The sequence below is a fragment of the Microcebus murinus genome, chromosome 8 (genome assembly GCF_040939455.1).
Source record: "Microcebus murinus isolate Inina chromosome 8, M.murinus_Inina_mat1.0, whole genome shotgun sequence".
NCBI classification, from domain to species: domain Eukaryota; kingdom Metazoa; phylum Chordata; class Mammalia; order Primates; family Cheirogaleidae; genus Microcebus; species Microcebus murinus.
Genome location: NC_134111.1, coordinates 64,631,740 through 64,637,739, shown reverse-complemented (window position 1 = coordinate 64,637,739; position 6,000 = coordinate 64,631,740). Strand labels below are relative to the sequence as shown.

General features: G+C 35.0%; 1 long non-coding RNA gene across 1 annotated transcript in view; it reads right to left on the bottom strand.

Annotated features, from left to right (window-relative positions):
* Positions 1 to 201: 201 nt before the first annotated feature.
* Positions 202 to 6,000, bottom strand: part of LOC105877881 (uncharacterized) — an 86,559-nt gene continuing 80,760 nt past the window's right edge. Inside the window, exon 6 of the long non-coding RNA XR_012920589.1 lies at positions 202 to 492. This is a non-coding gene — a long non-coding RNA (uncharacterized LOC105877881). The remainder of the gene's footprint in view (positions 493 to 6,000) is intronic.

Below are 6,000 nucleotides of genomic sequence, written 5' to 3'. Positions count from 1 at the left end.
TTTTTCACATTTTGAAAAGGAAATAATTACACATTTTCTTTTGCTTGATAATTATCTCCTAGTATACTTTTTTTCTTTGACTAGCAGCTGTTCTGCCACCAGGGGCATTTCTGGGCTAGAGCATACCAAGGATTCATTACAGATTACTTAACTGGGGTATGTAAAGAGTGAATGAGGTCACAATTCACTCTTTTCCTACTCAGATATGATTTACTTCTCTGGATATTGGGAAGAAGAGGTACAGGATAAGGTTGGAATTGTCCAAATACACACAGGAATATTGGACCTAGAAGAAGTCTTGGAGACCATCTGGTCAAGCTTTTCAGCTAAGAAAATGGGTCAAATTTTGGCAGGTATCTGCCTTGGCTCATGCAGCGGCACAGCTGAAGTTGCCACCTGGTTTTCTGGCTCCTGGATTCATGTTCTTCCCATTCCATGGTATTGCACCCTGGTCACTTGGCTATTTTCTGGGCTGTTGCAGCTCCGTGTATTCTTCAGGTGAAAGATGAATAAAATCCCAAATATGAATGAAAGAAAGATACCTTCTGATATTATAAATCTCCCCCACAGACTCAAACACATAGCACAATCCTTACAATCTTTCATTTTAAGTGTAGGATTTAGTTAAGAAACTGTATAATTGCATTCTTTTAGCAGTTCTGGGACCAGAATTACCATGTTAAGCAAAAATAGGACACTTTCACTTTTTACTGAATTAGTTATAGTCTTCTGTTCCCTCTAAAATTAGCAGATGTCTTTAGCTAGGATGTCCATTCAGAGAGAAAGGTCATTTAAAATTATGGAGAAAAAGCAACAGTGTAAATAAGTTATTTTGGATACCAAATTAGACATTGTAGGATAATTATCAGCACAAAAATTTTAGTTTTTATGAACCAGTGGATGAAAATATGAGGCAGATGATTACCCAAAGTTTGTAATATTCTCAATGAAATAATCTGGAACCATACTTTTGCACTGACAGAAATTAACTTTGCAACAGAAATAGTCAAATAGAACTGACTTTCACAAGAAACTCATTATAAATATACTTATCTCATAGCAAAAATGATTAAGTGTATTTTATTTTATTTTTTAATTTTTTTTGAGTTTTCAAAAATGCCCTTTATTGCATTGAGATATTTTCCACATATTCTTATATGGATGAGAGTTTTTTTTTTTATTTTGGCATATTATGGGGGTACAGATTTTAAGGTTTCAATAAATGCCCATTTCCCCCCTCCCCCCAAAAGTCTGAGTCTCCATCATGACCATCCCCCAGATGGTACACATCTCACTCATTATGTATGTATATACCCGCCCCCTTCCCCCCTCCCACCTGCCAAACACCCTATTACTGTAGCACCTATGTGTCCACTTAGGTGCTACTCAGTTAATACCAGTTTGCTGGAGAATATATCTGGTGCTTGCTTTTCCATTCTTGGGATACTTCACTTAGTAGTATGGGTTCCAGCTCTAACCAGGAAAATATAAGATGTGCTATATCACCGTTGTTTCTTAGAGCTGAATAGTACTCCATGGTATACATATACCACATTTTATTAATCCATTCTTGGATTGATGGGCACTTGGGCTGTTTCCACAGCCTTGCAATTATGAATTGTGCTGCTATAAACATTCGAGTGCAGGTGTCTTTTTTGTAGAGTGTCATTGGATCATTTGGGTAGATGCCCAGCAATGGGATTGCTGGATCAAATGGTAGATTCACTTGTATCGCTTTAAGGTATCTCCATATTGCTTTCCACAGAGGTTGAACTAGTTTGCAGTCCCACCAGCAGTGTAGGAGTGTTCCTCTCTCTCCGCAACCACGCCAGCATTTATTGTTTGGAGATTTTTTGATAAAGGCCATTCTCACTGGGGTTAAGTGATATCTCATTGTGGTTTTGATTTGCATTTCCCTGATGATTAGAGATGTTGAGCATTTCTTCATATGTTTGTTGGCCATTCTTCTGTCTTCTTTAGAAAAATTTCTGTTCAAGTCCTTTGCCCACTTTTTAATGGGGTTATTTGATTTTTTCTTCCTAATTTTCATGAGTTCTAAGTATATTCTAGTTATCAGTCCCTTATCGGATGCATAGGATGCAAAAATTTTCTCCCATTCTGTAGGTTGTCTGTTTACTTTCATGACTATTTCTTTGGCTGTGCAGTAGCTTTGTAGTTTGATCATGTCCCATTTATTTATTTTTGTTGCTGCTGTGATTGCCTTTGGGGACTTCTTCATAAACTCTTTGCCCAGGCCAATGTCTAGGAGAGTGTTTCCAACTTCTTCCTCTAGAGTTCTAATAGTTTCATACCTTAGGTTTAAGTCTGATTAAGTGTATTTTAATAAGAGATAGCATTGTATAGCTTTTCATTGGATAAAATCAATATGTACTTCTCCATTTGAGGTTATATTTGGAAGTATGCTTTTAAACTATATTTTGTGGTAGCTATTAATGCATGGTAATTGCTGTGAAGGCAGGAATAACCATTATCTTATTTTTCTCTCTATTCCCAGGATATGGTTCATTTCTGTGCATATTATACATATTAAAAGTGTTTAGCACATTGACTGCCATATTAGAAAAAAAATTTTTTCCTTGGGGCCATGGTGTTTTATTAAAAAATAGAATAAAAACTTTGAAAACAAAATGATCCTTTTTAACTTAATGAAAAATTTGTTATTTTTTATTGTTTTCTTTGCATGAGTTATATGCAACTTGAAAAATCGTTCTCATGGATCCCAAGGCGAAGAGACATGTGAGTTACATATGCATCATGGGGCCCTAGGTTTAAAACTAGCATGAATTAAATACAACTCACATGGCAGTTAATGTGTTAAATGACAATGATGACATTCCTTACTGCATATGTGGTGATAAACATTACTTCTAGGTATGATATTGACATTTTGCGCTTCACATTCTAACTCAGAAAGGCAAAATCTGTTTTACAGCCACATACTAGAATTAAATTTGACTACATATTAAAGCCCAGATCATGCTTTCTATATATTGAGAAAGATGATATAGCTTAAAATAAAATATTAACATCAGATAATTGAAGGGATCTATGTATTTGATGTTTACATAATTTTTAAGTTTCAGAACCTCATGAATTATTTAATCATAGAATCATCATATAATAATAAGAATTTAAACTTTCACAGTGTGCCCAGCAAGACTAGAAAATCTTCCATAAAAGACATCTTCTAGAAACCAAGAAGTCCTGTATAAAAATCCAAACCCTGGAATGCAAGCACTGTGGGGACAAACTGGCTCTGTCATACATTGTACACATATTAGTACAACCCCATGCAGGAAATTTAGCAATATCTACTAAAATTATAAATGTATATATAGCATTTGTTCTGTGTACTTACTACAGATAAGTGGATATACATGTGAAATGAGGTCTGTAGAAGTAATTAACAGTAGTGTTATTTATAATAGGAAAGATTGCAAATAACTTATATTTCCTACAGTAATACCCTGGTTAAATAAATTATGATGACTCCTTCAAATGGAATACTATGCAGGCATAAAAAAATTGAAGACCATCTTTTCTGATTTGCAAAGATCTCCAAATTTTTCTAACTATAAACTCCTAAATTAGCCAGTCTTAGCCACGCAGATATAGTCAGCTGTGGACAACTTGTATCCTAGAGAAGCTGAGGATAACAGACCTTCTCCAAAGTCAGCTGCTCTCCCAAAAGATCAGGAAGAGGAATGAACAGAGCTCTGTGTACCTGGTTTCTCCTTTGAAATTCACCAATCTGTTAAGTCATTTCTCTACTTCCGGGTGAGAAGAGACGCATGGGTACTATTGCTAGTGGCCTTCTAGGAAGGCCTACCTGGAAGAAAGCAGCGTGGGAAGGAATAAATATCTTTTAAGACATATCCCATCTTCCTATTTCCAATATTTTGTCCCTCCAACCTATTTCATGTGTTGTCAAAGAGCAGTGCTCTCCAAACACAGGCTCGTTTATTCAATCTCTTTTCATAAGAACCTTCAGACATTTCTTGTTGTCGACAAAAATGAAATGAAAAAATTGTTTTGAAAAGTTTCTGTTCATGTCCTTTGCCCACTTTTTGAACCTAAACATTTGTACCCCTGTAATATGCTGAAAAAAAAATAATACACAAAAAAGAAAACTTTATAGAAAAAAAATCCCAAAATTTGCCTTGTAGGCTTTCTAGACAGGAAGGCAAGATTGAATCTCAATCCCTGTTGAATACTCAGTAGAATTCACTGCCTGGGATAAACCAGGCAAAATTAGATAGATCTGAATATATAGTAAATAACTAACACGCAAATGCTGAAAGTCAGAACTATTCTCTAATCATCTTAAAAGCCGCACTCCTATGCTAACCCTCCACGCACTCTGGTCATTCCACACCATTTGTCAGGCCCTGCATCCTCATTATACTTTTAAGTCATGATATTCCAGAGAATGGAATATTCTTTCATCTCTTTTCTATCACAATCTTACTCATTTTTTCCCCACTGGGATGTAGTTTTATTTTATTTTTAACTATTGTGGGTACATAACAGTTGTATATCGTTACAGGTAGGGTACATGTGATGTTTCGATACAAGCATACAGTGTGAATTAATTAAATCAGGATAATTGGGGTATCTGACACTTTAGGCATTTATCATTTCTTTGTGTTAGGAACATTCCAATTCCAATTATTTTTAGTTATTTTGAAGTATACCCTAACTTATTGTTGATTATAGTTGTTTTGTGTGATGAAATATTGTTCATTTTTTAAGGTACTCAAGTGCCACCTTCTTTATGATACATTCACTTCTTCCCTTCATCAGGATGAATAGTTCTTCTCGCTTTACTCTTGTAACATGTTTGTGATTAATTTTAGTTCTTATGTCATTCCACCTTATGTTATAGCTAGATATTTTCATGTCTGTTTTGCCCATTAGATTATAAGCTCCTTGAGGGAGCTTTTTAAAATTGTATATAGTATTCAGCTTTGGAATCCACCTACAGTATGCATTCATAAATATCTATCAAATTGAATGATGCCCAACATAAAAGAATGTTTGTTTAGATGGAAGTCAACATTTTCATGCACAAATAATTATTTTATCATGGCAAATATAAATTTAATTTGTTTTGTAAGAATATTGACATTTTTCAAGCAATCGTCCAAATAATAGTGGGTTTCAGAAAAGAATTCCAAAATCAAAGGGATTTTGGGTTTTTATGTTGGGGAAGAGAAAGTGGCCATTTGGATAGAGAAAAGCAAAAGTACAGATGGTTTTAAAATTACCCTATAAATTTTATTGTACATTGGAAAGAATGTTGAATGACTGTATAAATTTTACTGTTTTAATAATTAATTGGGGAGTGCACATTTTTGATTTGCATGAAATTTATATTTGAACTCAACTTTGAATATGTTTGGATTTTAATTGTTTATTTTTGAATTAACCTAATCACATATTCCGTTAATCAATATTTGGAATTTATGTTTGGATTCGGAGACTCATATCAAACAAAAGGCTTTGAATCAAAGGCACATATTTCTAATAGGTGGGAAGGAACCTGGCTAGCCTGTTTTCTGATTGGCAGAAGGGGAAGTGATAGATGGCTTTTGCTGTCTATGTGCCCCATAAGGTCTATCCCATGAAGGGATGTAGGATGGAGTGTGCAGATAGTTATTTGTGTGTCTGATAAATAAATATAACAACTGTTTGTGGGTAGAAGAACAGAGGTTATAAGATACAGAGTGGTTATGGTGTCTTTGGAATGAAAAAGCATGTATGTACTAATGCTTTCAAATTACAGGAGTTTTGTTCCCAGGTTAAGCAAGAATATGTGAGGTGGTTTGCTTCACAAATTGGCCCCAGGCTCACAGTTTTCCTGGCATCCCTCAATAGCATTTGCTTCGAATGCATCGGAATCTTGTCTTTTGGCTCTTGGTGACAGGCCGAGGCATCCTGATTCTGGTGTAATGTCAGGGTGAATGTTCTGTGCCACAG